The following is an 18,362-nucleotide window of genomic DNA, read 5'->3' as shown; positions in this document are numbered from 1 at the left end:
AAAAAATATATATATTTGGTTATGTATTCCTATTTAACCTTTATTTAATATAAAATATATTCCATTTAGCAGACACTTTTATACAAAAGGTCTTAGTCATCCGTTCATTTTTTTTCCATATATGTGGCCCCAGCGGGAATTGAACCCACAACCCTGGCATTGTAAGTACAATGCCCTACCAACTGAGCCACAGAATACCAAATTATTTATTCCAGGCTAATCTCATTTAAAGGACATCTCTTTTGTAAGAGAAAACATGGACATGTCAGTATTCCAGTATTCCTGTACGAAAGGCCATTGTCAGGTTTTGGCCAAGACTGTTCGGGTTTTGGTCACTAGATGTCCCCATTGCACCTTTTTTGTACCTTTTGTTTTTCTTGCTCTAATTATTGTTTGCACCTGTAGGTCATTCCCTTGTTAGTATTTAAACCCTGTGTGTTCCTCAGTTCCTTGCTCAGTGTTTGTAAGTTAGCACCCAGCCCCAGCCTTGTTTTATACAGATATTTCTCTTGTTGGATTTTCCAGAGGTTCTCTGGTTTAGTTCTTGTGTATTATTTGAGTAGTCTTTTGAGGTTTGTTTTCCCCTGCTGTTTTTTACCACTTTGTGGAGTTTCTTTTGTATTTTGGAGGATTTCCATTTTGTGCCTCTTGGCTCTATTTTTGGACATTGTGGATTTAGTTTCTTTGCCTGAAGATTTTGTTCTTTTATTAAACCACCATCTCTAGTACTGCTGTGTCTGCCTCATCTTCTGGGTTCTGACGATTATTAGTGACTGTTTCTCGCACCGGGTCCTGACAGCCATTATGGGTAATTAAGGAGTATTAAATCACAAGCACTACCCTGGCCTTGTCTATTAACTTTTTAAACCAATGTGAAACTCTCTGAAATTGACAAATTATGCCTTGATGCCTGTCTTGCTATCACATCGTCCGGCCCTCCACTAACTGTTGGTAAGAATCTTCCTGTTGTGCCTCTAATCTGTTGGTGTGATTTTAGGTTCGATAAACAGAGCCATAAGTTTATGATGCCACTCCACAATATGTGTCACTATATTCACAACATTGACAGTTCTGTAAGTCACTTTTGCCAAAAGCATCTGCTAAATGATTTATAAAGCTACAGTATGTCACTCAGAATGATGTGTGGTATTCAAACTGGGGTATTCACAGATCTGGCACAGACTGTATGGTGGATTCAGCAGCTTGTTTGAAAAGTTGGAAGTGAAGCATATTCATGTGTATTATGAGTACAGGGATCTGGAATATGTCTGTTTTTCTTTTCTCCCAGGTTAATGGGATCATGTCACTGATTGGTCAGAAAAAAAGGGGTGGGCGGCATACTTATTTCTGATATATGCAGTGATATTGATTTGAGCATACTGTGAATACTGGGGCCTATTTATTTGCTGCTTGGCTACGAGAATGCAACAAATGTTGCCATTTCACAGATAGTTGATATTGAATAAAATAGCCAATACAAAAGGTTAGTTCACACTAAATGGATTATTGCATTTCAGGTCCCACTGCTCATCTGCAGAATATAAAGCACTGTTGTGCTTTATAGGATAGCAGACTGCATGCAAACAGTGGTGGCTCAGAGGAAATGTTTTTGGAAATGATCACCAAACAGAGAGGCGGTATAAATGCCTGCGGCTATACACACTGGATGACCATACGTAATCGATTAGAAGGAGCGTGAGCAATGAAGCACATTACTATAGCAATTCGGGCAGCTCTATTGATGTGTGTGCGTTTGTGTCGTGTGTGTGTGTGCGTGCACATGCATGAGTGTGTGAGTCTCATTGAAATGGCCTTCACACAAAAGCGATAGCCAACGCAGGTTCCCTTTGCTCAACTCACTTCCTTGTAATCAGTTTGACATTTGAAACACTCATGTGGAGGACAAAAGACAAAACATACAGTGGGCGGATTTGGACCTCAGCTAAGCCCCTGCTGTAGGTGAGGGAGTACATTAGAAACAATGAGCACTAACGCCCTTTGACTATGTAATCTACCTATTAGCCACTGCATTGTGTTAGCATCGGCATTGGTGGAATAATACGACTCTTTAAACCGTGACCCGGGCACTCTACCGATGTAGCGGGCACCTAAGTCCATCTCTCTCTTTCCCTTTCACTGTCCCTCAGTCTTTTTCTCTCTTCCTATCAGTAGTTCTCCCTTCCTCGCTCTCTTTCTCTCTCACCCCTTTAATCTTTCACTCTCTCCCTCTCCCTTCCTCTCTTTTTTCTCTCTCCCTATCGCTCTTTCACACTACAACCCCCCCCAGGGGACCTGGTAGCAGGTGCTAGCCTAGTGCAGCAGAGCTCATCTGTGTGATGATATTTTCAGGGGGCAGTCCCTTGGTGTTTCTGGACCATTGTGCATGCAAAGATCAGAGTGGCGCCATTTAGGGATGCTTCCCCAGTGCGCTCAGGCTGCTGCACATAACTAAGTCAATTTGTTTAATTAGCATTAAGACATGAAACATTGACTAGAGAAAAATGTTCATTGCGGACACAAAATACGATTATTTGTTGTGATTTTTTTAAATGATAATCATATGAAACCACAATCGTATTAAGTATTTACAAATGCAGTTCATCTACGCAAATTATATTTAAAAAAACAAGAATAATGATCTTCATTTCCCATGGAAGACAGAGATATACTCCACGCTCTATTCTTTCAGGAGTGTGGCACTGATCGTGAAACTATCATTGCATGATTTTCTGACTCGAGACATCATTTCATTTTATGAGCCGACTCCCGACAAGCGAATCCGATGAGGACCGACAGACCATTTATAAAAGTAGCGTGTGGAAGCGCAAACGTTGAATTTGTCATAATACCTGTTTCCACTGCTCTTTATTAAATATGTGCGACAGAGTTGAACTGGATTCCATTGGACGTATGAGGCAGTCAATGTATAGCCTAACTGCACCTTATTGAGAACAGTATTTATGGTATAGAAAAAAAATATAGATGTTTTATTGTCACATACACTGGATAGGTGCAGTGAAATGTGTTGTTTTATAGGGGCAGACATAGGAGTACGGTGCAACTGGAGCAAATCAGGATTAAGTGCCTTGCTCACGAACACAGACAGATGTTTTACCTTGTCAGCTCTGTATTTGAACCAGCAACCTTTGTCAATTCATCAGGGCATGGACTCCACAAGGTGTCGAAAGCGTTCCACAGGGATGCTGGCCCATTTTGACTCCAATGCTTCCTACAGTTGTGTCAAGTTGGCTGAATGTCCTTTGGGGTGATGGACCATTCTTGATACACATGGGAAACTGTTAATGTCACGTTCCTGACCTTATTTCCTTTATTTTGTCTTTGTTTAGTATGGTCAGGGCGTGAGTTGGGGTGGGCATTCTATGTTATGTGTTTCTATGTTGGGTTCAATGTATTAGCCTGATATGGTTCTCAATTAGGGGCAGGTGTTTTACGTTTCCTCTGATTGAGAACCATATTAAGGTAGGCTGTTCTCACTGTTTGTTTGTGGGTGATTCGTCCTGTGTCAGTGTTTGTACCACACGGGACTGTTTCGTTCATTCGTGTGTTCTGTCCTGTTTGTGCGTTCATGTGTTTTGTTCTCAAGTTCAGGTCTGTTCACGTCGTTTGTTATTTTGTAGTTTGTTCAAGTGTTTTTCGTCTTCGTTTAAATAAACGTGATTATGTCTTTAAACTACGCTGCATATTGGTCCGATCCTTGCTCCTCTTCAGATGAGGAGAAAGACGAGCGTTACAGTTAAGCGTGAAAAACCCGGCAGCGTTGCAGTTCTTGACACAAACCAATGCGCCTGGCACCTCCTATCATTCCCAGTTCTATAGGCACTTAAATCTTTTGTCTTGTTCAATCTCCTTCAGAATGGCACAAATACAAAATACATGTTTCAATGGTCTCAAGGCATACAAATCCTTCTTTAACCTGTCTCCTCCACTTCGTCTGCACTGATTGAATTGGATTTAAGAAGTGGTATCAATAAGGGATAATACCTTTCACCTGGATTCACCTGGTCAGTCTGTCATGGAAAGAGCAGGTGTCCTTAAGGTTTTGAACACCCAGTGTATAGTGCACACTAGATAGATATCGTAAATCAATTTGACACATTTGGTTAACTTTTAATACTAAACTGATATGGGAGTACATCACATATAAAGAATAATTACCTGGCAAAGTGTATGGGGTTGACTTTCCTCTCGAGGAGACGAGTAAATCACACACTAATGGATTCAATAGCACCTTTATATAATGGTAATTGAAAATATCCGTATTTCTATAGAGCCGAGTGTTAAAAAGTGGAACCTGAGTGGTTGAAAGCCCTCCACACACGTATAAGATGTGAATGTGTCCATGGTGGTAAATAGTCTGGAACAGAACAGAGCAGGCAACTAATTGAGCACTTTAATGGAAGAGCTGTAGTGTTCTCAGAATGAATTGGAACAAAAGCTTGAGTGGAATAATTTCTGAAGAATATCTATCCGGTTAGGAAACCTGCGTTTCTCACTTTGAAAGTGTTAATTGGATTTAATTCAAATGGCGTCTCAAAGCCTAAAACTCTTACATATTTACTAGATTTGTGTAAAGTCAATACATTCGTTAATTGTTCTAAGTCAGGTATTTTCCAACAACATGAGGAGGAAGAGTTAGACTTTGCTTGAGAGTCCGAGTATTTCACGCCGTGTTTTGGACTGAGGTTGCTGAATCCCTAAAAATATCAACAACTTGAATACAAAGCGGGGGTACTGAAAAAGAATATGGTGGTATAGAAATGGAGGGAAGCAGGTGACAGCTGATATCATAAAACAACAGCTGTTTAAAATAGTTATTACATGTCTCCTTGTGCGCTCAACATTGGGACGTGACAAAAAGAAACACACAGATATGACCCGTTGATGAATTAGGCCTTTCAGGAAATGAGTCAGTCTATTGCCTTTTGACAACATAGGCAAAGGGATCTCAATTAAATGACTGCTTTGAAAAGATATCGAGCGAGACACATGGTTTAGTGGGAATTCTAATAAAAACACATAAATGGGGACCACACGGTTCCTCTTGGATAAACACATTAGTAATTGAATGCAGCTTTGTAATAAGTTAAAATAACAGTTTGTTATTCAAGCATTATGGAATTGGGCCAAATTTGAATGCAAACGCTTTAAAATACCACATCCTTAATGGGGGCTATAATACGATGAGCGTATTATAATGAATCATAACATCAGCTAATGTGGCCAATCATTGTGATTGTCCTAAAAAGCCTTGCTAAAAGTTACAGGAGAATGGCTAGTATGGGCACGTTCTAAATGCATGGAAATGATAAAACCCCTGAGACTTTGTTGGTCCCATTGCATTAGTTACCACTATGAGTTGAACAGAGAAAATAAGTTAAACGATTTCTGTAGGTATCTCTATGGGGGTTAACTGAACCAAAACCAGCATGCTGAAAGCCTAATGCATGTTATCTGGTGCTCTTGTTTACATTGAACAACCTAGTAGTTTACTGGACAAATATAGTTGTACGCATAGATTTGGCCATCCCATAAGCCCCCTGATGTTACCATGACACCCGATTCCCTCCCACAGCGAGGTATTTGCTTTAGAGTAAAGTGTGCAGATAGTGATTTCTACCCCGGGCTGATGATAGAGGTGTGCATATGGTTTTGTCAATACCGGCAAGGCAGAAAAGGTCACAGCGATTTTAGTATTCAATTACCGTGTCTTCCTCGGCATGGAAGAACAAATGCTACATAACCCAATTGATTTGGTCCTATCCTGAGAGCATCTTACTGCATGATGCTAAAGAAAAATTCCAAAATTCCGCATGTATCTAGATTGTGTAGGAGTACTTTGAGCAAGGGAAACATCGAGCTGGAATGGATTCATCCACTTGTGTCCTTTCGAAGTGGAACGTAATATACTTTCCTGGAATGTTATGGACATTTTGATGCCCTTTATGGCTTGGGAAAAAATAACACTGATGTTTTTATGGTGTGGGGAAATGCTAGGCAGAGGCACTTATGACAATGTAGCTTCTTGTGTAGGACATCTTAAACTGAAAATGATCTATTTAGACCGAAGTGCCTTCTTGTAAGTTACATCAATTTGAATTCATACTGGCAGGCCTCCGTAAACCTGTGCTATTCCATTACCTTATCGCTTTGGATCGTATTGAAAGTTGCAAATACATCTCCATGTTATATTTCTTTTCACCTTAAACGTGTTCTGGTGCTCTAAACAGATTAACTAAACTGATGAGGCAAAGTCCTATCAGAGGCCCTCTAACCATCTCTTATTTTTGATAAGCACAATGTACAATTGCTCAATTGGTTTCTTTGAGAAATAGTGTGGCCTTATACAAAAGAAAAGACTCACGTAGTTGGCATACAGTTGAAGTCGGAAGTTTACATACACCTTATCCAAATACATTTAAACTCAGTTTTTCACAATTCCTGACATTTAATCCTAGTAAAATTTCCCTGTCTTAGGTCAGTTAGGATCAACACTTTATTTTAAGAATGTGAAATGTCAGAATAATAGTAGAGAGAATGATTTATTTCAGCTTTTATTTCTTTCAACACATTCCCAGTGGGTCAGAAGTTTACATACACTGAATTAGTATTTGGTAGCATTGCCTTTAAATTGTTTAACTTGGGTCAAACGTTTTGTGGAGCCTTCCACAAGCTTCCCACAATAAGTTGGTGAATTTTGGCCCATTCCTCCTGACAGAGTTGGTGTAACTAAGTCAGGTTTGTAGACCTCCTTGCTCGCACACGCTTTTTCAGTTTTGCCCACAATTTTTTTTATAGGATTGAGGTCAGGGCTTTGTGATGGACACTCCAATACCTTGACTTTTTTGTCCTTAAGCCATTTGCCACAACTTTGGAAGTATGCTTGGGGTCATTATCCATTTGGAAGACCATTTGCGACCAAGCTTTAAATTCCTGACTGATGTCATGAGATGTTGCTTCAATATATCCACGTAATTTTTCGCCCTCATGATGACATCTTTTATGTGAAGTGCACCAGCCCCTCCTGCTGCAAAGCACCCCCACAACATGATGCTGCCACCCCCGTGCCTTACGGTTGGGATGATGTTCTTCGGCTTGCAAGCCTCCCCCTTTTTCCTCCAAACATAACAATGGTCATTATGGTCAAACAGTTCTACTTTTGTTTCATCAGACCAGAGGACATTTCTCCAAAAAGTACGATATTTGTCCCCATGTGCAGTTGCAAACCATAGTCTGGCTTTTTTTATGGCGGTTTTGCTCCCAAGGATGAACCAGACTTGCGGAGGTCTACAATTTATTTTGCTGAGCTCTTGGCTGATTTCTTTTGATTTTTCCATGATGTCAAGCAAAGAGGCACTGAGTTTGAAGGTAGGCCTTGAAATATATCCACAGGTAGACCTCCAATTGACTCAAATGATGTCAATTAGCCTATCAGAAGCTTCTAAAGCCATGCCATCATTTTCTGTAATTTTCCAAGCTGTTTAAAGGCACATTCAACTTTAGTGTATGTAAACTCCTGACCCACTGGAATTGTGATACAGTGAATTATAAGTGAAATAATCTGTCTGTAAACAATTGTTGGAAAAATTACTTGTGTCATCCACAAAGTAGATGTCCTAACCGACTTGCCAAAACTATACTTTGTTAACAAGAAATTTGTGGAGTGTTTGAAAAATGAGTTTTAATGACTCCAACCTAACTGTATGTAAACTTCCGACTTAAACTATATTACATATGACACCAGTGGTGTGTATTCATGGGTGCCAAGGGAAACCTGGCTTCCCAAAAAATTGACCAAGAAAGAATGATGTATCATTCGTCTCTCTTTGTTTTCATACTTTTTCTTAAATGAAATTTAAATTTGCATCTCACCGGAGAAAGCATCCAAGCGAGGGAAACAGTGCTACTCTGTCTCTGTATGTGTAGGCCATCTATCTGATGCTGTCTAGTTAAAAAGAGTTGCCACCCGTTGCATTGAATGCCTCCCTTGGAAAATAGCCAATCAGCCTTGAGCTTAAATGTGTGAACTCAACTGTGAATGGTCCTGGCGCACCAAAGAAAAGTATCAAGTGAAGCCAGTTTGTATTTGCCTTCATTCCTATCACATCGAGAGAAATATGTAATTGACAGAAAGAACTTGGTGGCTAGCTAGCTACAATTGTCACTTTCCTAAAATAGCCATGGGTTTGGACTTACTTTGGTTGGGTTTGGTTTTACTTAATTCTCCATACTGGCCATACGGCGATTCTGATGGCGATAAATGTATTATTTGTGCCCCTGGACTGATAGGACGGAAGTTCAATATGTAGCTAGATGTAAAAGGCTTATGTTAACTACCTAACTTTGCCCATGAAAGGAAGCTAGGCTAGGGAGCAAGCATTTTAGCCAGGTAGCCTAGGACAACAAAAAATAAAAGGGTGTACTGTATGACAGAGTCCATTTCATCAACTTGAAAGAGAGGAGGATGGCATTGACGTTTCTCTACAAGTAGGGTGAGTCAACAAGTTTTTTCTACCTCAACGAACGAACAAACACAGACACACACATCATATTTAGCTTACTAAATCGTTTTAGGTATCTTTTGTTGTCACTGTATAGTGACTGTATAGACTAAGTATAGGTGATTTGATGATGTTGAAGTTGAAATGGTGCTGGAATAGTGGAGGCATCTCCTGTTTCCTTTGTGACTTGCGGAAACTCTTTGGTTATAAATCAATAGTTATTTAGGTGTCCAAAAATGTCAGAAACATTAACTTGCTTGAACATGTTGTGACTTTCTGTTACATGAAAAATAACAAGGAAAAGAGGGCACACTGCTGCTCAGGTGATTTTATTATAACGTTTCGACTCTATCTTCATCAGGCATCCCAAGGGTTGAATCGTTATGATAAAATCACCTGGGAGCATGAGCAGCAAAGTACACTGTTTTCCTTTTTATTTTTCATGAACTCACCTACAACTCTCGAGCCTGCAAAAAGTACTTGGATGTGCACATGTTAGTCAGATTTTGTACTGTTTGTCACATGCAATATACTTTGTGGACTTCACCGAACAGAGGTTGCTCTCCAGTTGTGTGATGAAACAAAAGGTGTGGTTGAATTTATTCTGCCACTGTGCCTTCTTATTGTCTCGGCCTTGGGCCTGTATATTATGGTCACAAGGCATATAAACTAACAGGTTATAGAGCAAACCACGCAATTATCACAACACATAGGTTTGTAATATAGATTCTTTTTCTTTGGCTTGGCTTCCCCAGTGATTTTAGCCACGCACCGCTACGACCAACAGTTTCACTAAGATGCCAAGGCGGCTGCAATTACACAAAGCATCGTCAAGGCAACTTTGGTTGCTTGCAACGGACTTGCTTGATTGCTTTGCGAAACACACCCCTGCAACTAATCTGCAACTTGGTTAAATTCAGTTGCAACTTTAACTTTTTGCAAATCGTTGCAAGTGTAACAGTATAAGTAACAGTATAACTTTAAACCGTCCACTCGCCCCGACACGGGCGCGAACCAGGGACCCTCTGCACACATCAACAACGGTCGCCCACGAAGCATCGTTACCCATCGCTCCACAAAGGCCACGGCCCTTGCAGAGCAAGGGGCAACCCTACTTAAAGTCTCAGAGCAAGTGACGTAACTGATTGAAATGCTACTAGCGCGTACCCGCTAACTAGCCATTTCACATCCGTTACACTAGCAACTGCCAATCAAAACAAATGCTTTTGTCACAATCTATTAGATCATTCGGAATGCCGACTCAGTTGTCATGTCAACACAGTTGTCAATGCTGCAGGAACCATGATCAAGGTGGACAGAATGGACATTTGCCGAAATGGGAGCTGTGTAATTAAATATTGGCATCAGGGCTAGGAAAGGTTTATGTACTTTTCATGGGTTGGCAGACAATGAAGGGTGTCGCTACAAAATGCTTTAAATCCATTTTCTGACATGTTGGTAAATTAGCTTTTATTGTTTGAAGAAATTGGTGTGTTTTTCACTATGTAATCATGACATGGGGTGGTTCAATGAAGCACATGTATAGTGCCTTCAGAGATTATTGACACCCCTTGACTTTTTCAACATTTGGTTCTATTGCAAAGTGGGATTAAAATTGATTTCATTGTCATTTTTGGTCAACGATCTAAAAAAAAACACTCGAATGTCAAAGTGGACGAAAAACGCTAACATTTATTATAAAAAAATGATGGAAAAAAATGCATTATTAGATATGTTGTTACGCCGTGCAAACACAGTGGAACCCAAGAGCGGACTCAGATGCGGAAGCAAGGATGAATGAACCAAAATGTTTATTGAGATATGGAGTGCAGAACCGGGGAAGCTCAGATGAGTTGCAGAAAAACCTGAAGTGTAGAGAGGTTGTATTTGACTGAGTTGAACAGGGTGAACAGGTCCTGAGGGGATTCCAAGGTGCTGGTGAGTAAAATCCAGAGCAAGGTGGTTGGGTGGTGAGACGTGGTACAGGAGACAGGAGCCAGAGACAGAGCGGTAACTGCAATGAGGACAAAACGGTGTAAGGCAGGGAAACAAGCACAGCAGAGCAGCGCAACAGGATCTTGATAACAAACAAAAGGCTAGGATAATAACTGACTGAGCAGAGATTACGATCTGGCGGAGTGGAAGAGGCAGGAATGAGTATTTGTAGAGGTCTTGATTTATGGAACGAGTTGCAGCTGATCTGCTCTGACTCCAGCACACCTGTCTCCAACCACACAATCAAACAGAGAGGGAGAGAGAGTACAGGGGGAGAACTGCAGGCCAAGAAGACACCGGACGAACACCAGAGGGCGTAGCAAGAGCAGATGTGACAGTACCCCCGCCCCTACGGACACCACCTGGCGCACGACCTGGTTTGTCTGGGTGTGAGGTATAATAATCCTGTACGAGGGAGGGATCCAGAATGTGACGACGGGGCACTCAGCAGCACTCCTCAGGCACGTATTCCTCCCAGTCCACCAGATACTGCCAACCGCGGCCCCGACGGTGCACGTGCAAAAGTTGCCGGTTAGTATAGGCAGGATGGTCGTTGATGAGCCGAGGGGGTGGAGGAGCAGCAGGAGGGGACAGGAACAGACTGGTTTAATTAAAGATACATGGAAGGTGGGGTGAATGAGAGATTCTGGGAGTTTCAGATTAACAGCAGAGGGGTTTATGACATGATCAATTTCAACGGGGCCAATGAATCGGGGAGCTAGTTTTTTTGGATTCCACTTTTAGAGGCAAGTCCTTAGATGAAAGCCATACCCTTTGGCCTGGAGTGTAGACGGGTGCAGCAGCCTGGCGACGGTTAGCTTTGGATTGGGTTCTGGCGGAGGCACGAAGAAGGGCAGCCCGGGCCCTCCTCCAGGTGCGACGACAACTGCGCATGTGGTCCTGGATTGAGGGCACCGCTACTTCAACCTCTTGGGCAGGGAACAAGGGAGGTTGGTAACCTAGAGCACACTCAAAGGGAGACATAACTGATGAGGCGTTGAGAGCATATTCCACCCAGGGTAGCTGGGCACTCCTGGAAGAAGAGTTAGCTGAAGTCACACAGCGTGTAGCAGTTTCCAACTCCTGGTTGGCCTGCTCGGTTTGACCATTGGTCTGGGGGTGATATCCAGATGAAAGGCTGACCTTAATACCCAGAGCTGTGCAGAAGGCTCTCCATACCTGGGATGTAAACTGGGGTCCTCTGTCAGAAACAATGTCACTAGGGATGCCATGCAGCCGCAAAACATGGGATACCAGCAGGTCCTCTCCCTGGAGGAAGGAAGCTTGGAGAGGGGAATGAAGTGAGCCACTTTGGAAAAATTGGTAAATGATAGTGAGGATGACTGAGTTACCATTCGATGGGGGAAGCCCAGTGACTAAGTCCAAAGCATGTCTGACCAGGGGCGACTGGGTATGGGAAGAGGACAAAGCAGACCAGATGTAGATTTGGTGGAGGTTTTATTCCTGGCACAGACCGAGCAGGCTGAGATGAATTCCCGAGCGTCTTTCTCCATGGTGGGCCACCAAAATCGCTGACGCAGGAAGGCGACTGTCCGGTTCATACCAGGGTGACAGGTGAGGTCAGTAGAATGGGCCCATTGAAGAACCTCAGAACGAACTGAATCTGGCACAAACAGAGCCTCACAAGGACTGTTTCTAGGATCAGGCTGGTTCAGCTGAGCCTGACGAACATGGGACTCAATCTCCCAGGAGCCAGCAGCAACGATGCAGGAGGATGGCATGATGGTTTCAGGCTCGGAACTTGTGTTGTCTGCGGTGAACTGACGAGAGAGGGCGTCAGGCTTGGTATTCTTAGATCCGGGGCGATAAGTGAGTGTGAAGTTGAATCTTCCAAAAAACAATGCCCACCTTGCCTGCCAAGAGTTAAGACGTTTTGGCGGTCTGGATGTAGGCTAGATTTGTGTTATCCGTCCACACAATGAAGGGAGGGACTGAACCCTCTAACCAGTGACGCCACTCCTCAAGAGCCAGCTTAACAGCCAAAAGTTCCCGGTTGCCTACGTCAATTTCTCTGCAGGTGAGAGCTTGCGGGACACGGCACAAGGAGGGAGCTTCTGATCCGAGGGAGAACGTTGAGACAGGACTGCACCTACCCCGGTGTCGGAAGCGTCCACCTTGAGGACGAACTGGAGTTCTGGGTCTGACTGGGTAAGGATTGGAGCAGAAGTAAAGCGGTGCTTGAGTTCCCGGAACGCTGCCTCTGCCTCAGGGGACCAGTGGAATGGAGTGGAGGTGGAGGTGAGAGGAGCTGCCAAACGACTGTAGTCACGGATGAATCTATAAAAATTGGCAAACCCAAGGAAATGATGTAACTGCTTCAGATTTGCAGGCACAGGCCACTCTGTGACTGCCCTAACCTTGGCAGGGTCCATTCGTCACTGTCCTTGAGCAATAATGTATGCAGTCGGAGAAATTGAGCAAGGCACAGAAGCAGACGTTATGGGACATGCAACCCTACCTCCCCTCTCCCTCCAACGCTCACGGAGACGATTGTCAATTCGGATAGTGAGAGAAATTAGTGTGTCAAGTCCATCAGGCTCCTCTCTGGTCATCAACTCGTCCTTGAGGGTCTCAGTGAGTGCGTTCCGGAATGCTCCCTGAAGGGCCTCATCATTACAGCCGCTCTCTGCAGCGATGGTGCGGAACGCACATGCCATCTCAGCTACACTCTGAGAGCCTTGACGAAGGGACAGAAGTGGTTTGGCAGCATCCTTTCCACAGACCGGGTGGTGGAAGACCTTCCTCATCTCATCAGTGAATCCACTGTAGGAGAAGCAGATTGATGACTCTCTCCCAACCGCAGTGGCCCAGGAGAGCGCTGCTCCCCGAAGGCATCCAATCAAAAAATAAATCTTGGCTCGTTCACTAGCATAAGAGTAGGTCTGTTACTCAAATACTAGCGAACATTGTACAAGAAAGGCTCTGCAAACGCCAAGATTGCCATCATAACGATCAGGAGTCGGGACAAAAGGCTCCCGGGGCGGAGAAGAGGAACTGGAGACAGGTTGTGAACCTGTAGGACCTGTAGGTCAGACAGGCTCCGTGAAAACTCCTTGATGTTCTCCAGCAGGGTTTTCAGTGCTTGGTCATGTTGCTCAAGAAGGGTGCCTTGACCAACAAGAATTTGGTGAGGAGTAATTGAGTCTGCTGGATTCATCTTTTGGCCAGATCGCTCAGCGTAACAGTACGAACACAGGGGAACCCAAGAGCGGACTCAGAAGGCAGGGATGAATGAACCCAAGAGCGGACTCATCCCAGGCAGGGATGAATGAACCTAAATGTTTATTGTACACAGAGAGATATGGAGTGCAGAACCGGGGAAGCTCAGATGAGTTGCAGAAAAACCTGAAGCGTAGAGAGGTTGTATTTGACTGAGTTGAACAGGGTGAACAGGTCCTGAGGGGATTCCAAGGTGCTGGTGAGTAAAATCCAGAGCAAGGTGGTTGGGTGGTGAGATGTGGTACAGGAGACAGGAGCCAGAGACAGAGCGGTAACTGCAATGAGAGGACAAAACGGTGTAAGGCAGGGAAACAAGCACAGCAGAGCAGCGCAACAGGATCTTGATAACAAACAAAAGGCTAGGATAATAACTGACTGAGCAGAGATTACAATCTGGCTGAGTGGAAGAGGCAGGAATGAGTATTTGCAGAGGTCTTGATTTATGGAACGAGTTGCAGCTGATAGGGATCTGCTCTGACTCCAGCACAGGGGGAGAACTACAGGTCAAGAAGACACTGGAAAAAAAAACAGAGGGCGTAGCAAGAGCAGATGTGACATATGTATTCACCCCCATGAGACAATACATGTTAGAAAATCCTTTGGCAGTGATTACAGCTGCGAGTCTTTCTGGGTAAGTCTCTAACAGCTTTGCACACCTGGATTGTACAATATTTGCCTATTACTCTTTATAAAATTCTTCAAGCTCTGTCAAGTTGGTTACTTGTCATTGCTAAAAAGCCATTTCAAGTCTTCCATTGATTTTCAAGATGATAAGACAAAACTGTAAATAGGCCACTCAGGAACATTCGTCGTCTTGGTAAGCAGTGTAGATTTGACCTTGTGTTTCAGGTTATAGTCCTGCTGCAAGGTGCATTGGTCTCCCAGTGTCTGTTGAAAAGAAGATGGAAGAAGGTTTTGCTCTAGGATTTAGCCAGTTCTTAGCTGTATTATTTTCTGTTTCTTTTTATCATAGCAATACCCATAACATGATGCAGCCATCACTATGCCTGAAAATATGAAGAGCGGTACTCAGTGATGTGTTGTCTTGGATTTTCCCCAAACATAATGCTTTATATTCAGGAGAAAAAGTATATTTCTTTGCCACATAATTTTTTGCACTATTACTTAAGTGTCTTGTTTTCTTCAGAGTGACCATCGGGTCCTTGATCACCTCCCTGAACAAGGCTCTTCTCCCCCGATTGCTCAGTTTAGCTGGGCGGCCAGCTCTAGGAAGAGGTGGTTGGTGGTTCCATACTTCTTTCATTTAATAATGATGGAGGCCACTGTGTTCTTGGGGACCTTCAATGCTGCAGACATTTTTTGGTACCCTTACCCAGATCTGTGCCTCGACACAATCCTGTCTCGGAGGTCTACGGACAATTCCTTCGACCTCATGGCTTGGTTTATGCTCTGACATGCACTGTCAACTGGAACCTTATATAGACGGGTGTGTGCCTTTACTAATCATGTCCAATCAATTGAATTTACCACAGGTGGACTCCAATGAAGTTGTAGAAACATCAAGGATAATCAATGGAAACAGGATTCACCTGAGTTCAATTTCAAGGCTCATTGGAAAGGGTCTGAATACTAACGTAAATAAGATATTTCTGTTTTTTATTATAAAATCTGTTTTCGCATAGTCATTATGGGGTATTGTGTGTAGATTGTTGAGGATTTTATTTATTTAATCCATTTTATAATAAGGCTGTAACGTAACAAAATGTGGGGGTCTGAAAACATTCCGAAGGCACTCTTAGGTTTCACACAGTCAAATGTAACATGTACAAACAATACATGTGACATCAATATTAAAACAATGTACTAATAAATACAAATATACAGTAATGAAATGTATGTAAAACATTGACATTTTAGTCATATAGCTCTTATCAACTTCATGTGCCTAGCCCCCTTTTTTCTCAATTTCCGCCTGAATGATGTGCCCAAAGTAAACTGCTCAGGCCCTGAAGCAAGGATATGCATATAATTGTTACCATTGGAAGGAAAACACTTTGATGTTTGTAGAAATGTTAAAATAATGTGGGAGAATGTAACACAATACATATGGTAGGAGAAAATGTAAAGAAAAACCAACCAGCATTTTCTTTTGAGAGAGACCATCCTCTAATAAATGCAAGAGAAAGGTCATATTGTAAAATATCTCCCTGTAAGCAATTCCTATGGCTTCCACAGGGTGTCAGCAGTCTATGTTCAAGGTTTCAGGCTTGTAACTTCAAAGACGAATAAGAAATAACAGTTTTTGTAATAGGACACAGTCTTGGAAATCCGTGTTTTTGCGTGCCATGGCGAAGTTGCGCACCTGCTAAAATTGGTTTCCTATTGAACATACTTCTTTCCAAAAATAAATATTATATTTTGATTACATTTTAGGTTGTCTGAAGAGTAAATAGAAACAGCTTTTGACTTGTTGAAACAAAGTTTAGGGGTAGATTTTCGGATTATTTTCTCTACAAATTGAACGAGTGGATTATTCAAATCGATGGCGCCAACTAAACAAACTTTTTGGGTTATAACAAATTATTTTATCTAACAAAACGACACTACATGTTATAGCTGGGACCCTTTGGAAGACAAATCAGAGGAAGATTTTCAAAAAGTAAATACATTTTTAATCTTTATACGTATGAAACCTGTGCCGGTGGATTTTTTTGGGATGTGGGGCGCCGCTCTAAAAACAATCGACATGGCATGTTTTCGCTGTAACAGCTACTGTAAACCGGACAGCGCAGTTATATTAACAAGAATTTAAGCTTTCAGCCGATATAAGACACTTATATGACCTAAATGTTTAAAATCTATAATATTAGAATTATATTAGAATTATTTGAATTACGCACCCTCCAGTTTCCCCAGAAGATGTCCCGCTAGCGGGACACCGATCCTTGTTATCGAGGGCGACTGACTGGTAAGTGCATTCATCTTAAGATATATGGGTGAGTCAACCACATATCACAGTCGAATATACAGTATACGAACATTCCATTCCAGCAAAACAATAGATATATAGCGTTTTGCAAAAAAATATATTTTCACTCACACCTAAAACCTATGAATTATAAAATCTGAGAACAGTAATATTTTACTCACATGAAGGTACCCATGAGAAATCGTTTTTAATGAAAAAACTAAAATGTGGAAAATTGGAGGATATAGAGTTATTGAAATAAACTTTTCAAATTTATTTTTGTTTGCAAACCCAGACCTTTCTGACCAGTTTCGAATAAAATTGTTAAACAAGAACTGCACTAGCTTGATAAAGTTCTATCTATTTGAATGTGGGCTAATTTATCTAAATTGATCCTCATACAATAACCAAACGGTTGGATAAACCAATCATTTCTGAAATCACAAAGTTATGTAGCAGGTGACATTAGCTCTATTTGCACAGGACTTGCATTACTTTAGAATGTCGGTTATGTAAAAAATTACTCACCCCATGTCATCTGCTGCATTACATTGTGATTTCACAAATGATTTGCTTGTTCAACTGTTTCGTTATTGTATAAGGATTGATTTAGACAAAATACTTTCTGCACAATTTAGCTAGCTAGGCAAAATGAAATTGCCAGCACTGTTTGATCAAGTTAGCTAGCAATGAGGTAACCCAACTAGCAACAAATGTGCTAGCTAGTGCAGCTCATGATGAACAAGGGGGCCCCCTCAGTTGAAATTGGTCAGAGAGGGGTCTGGATTCACATACAAAAGTAATTTTTTTGACTTCCAAACCATGTACCTTAACTGACAGCTGTGTTGTTGATTGGCTGTTGCACAAAATTGAGAACTTTTAACTGCATGCAACCAAGTAGCTGATGAGTTGCTTATTAGTTTCAGGGGGGGTTTTCACAGAGCAATCAAGAAGCAACTCAGCTGCAAGCAACTAAAATTGTGTGTAAGTTGTGTTGTGTAACTGCAGCCTAAGGAGACATAAAAGAGATGCACCCATGGCCGGCCTTAGCATTTTAGCGGGATTTGATTGGGGCAGTTTTAAAGCTAATCTCCTGCAATTCTACACAGTTTGCCATGACTTATGCCATGTTAATGATATCTGAGTGAGCGTGACTAACAAAATCAATGGGGGCCCCCTGGAGGTCAGGGCCCCTTTAGACAGCTGGCTAGACTAACTTACCAATATTAAAATCGGCAAATGGCTAATTGAGTGACTAAAAGTGACTGACATAAGAAGAGAACTGCTGATGCGCAACCAAATTTAGAACATACACCTTGTGTATTCTACTATTCTTTTTTTAAATTTAAATTTGTAATTTTTAAAATTTTACCCCCTTTTCTCCCCAATTTTCATGGTATCCAATCACTAGTAATTGCTATCTTGTCTCATCGCTACAACTCCCGTACGGGCTCGGGAGAGACGAAGGTCGAAAGTCATGCGTCCTCCGAAGCACAACCCAACCAAGCCGCACTGCTTCTTAACACAGCGCGCCTCCAACCCGGAAGCCAGCCACACCAATGTGTCGGAGGAAACACCGTGCACCCGCCCCCCTTGGTTTAGCGCGCACTGCGCCTGGCCCGCCACAGGAGTTGCTGGAGCGCGATGAGACAAGGATATCCCTACCGGCCAAACCAGGA

At 42.3% G+C, this 18,362-nt stretch overlaps 1 protein-coding gene and 1 non-coding gene across 6 annotated transcripts in view; both read right to left on the bottom strand.

Moving 5' to 3' along the window:
* LOC129827967 (teneurin-3-like) overlaps positions 1-18,362 on the bottom strand; it is a 223,676-nt gene that overhangs the window by 79,402 nt on the left and 125,912 nt on the right. The gene's annotated exons all lie outside the window — the stretch shown is intronic.
* On the bottom strand, positions 125-199 carry trnav-uac (transfer RNA valine (anticodon UAC)). The gene has a single exon. It is a non-coding gene; the product is annotated as a tRNA-Val (tRNA).

Source organism: Salvelinus fontinalis, chromosome 29 (genome assembly GCF_029448725.1).
Source record: "Salvelinus fontinalis isolate EN_2023a chromosome 29, ASM2944872v1, whole genome shotgun sequence".
In the NCBI taxonomy this organism is placed as follows: Eukaryota; Metazoa; Chordata; class Actinopteri; order Salmoniformes; family Salmonidae; genus Salvelinus; species Salvelinus fontinalis.
Note: the sequence above shows the minus strand (reverse complement) of the source record. Positions and strands in the feature narration are given on the sequence as shown.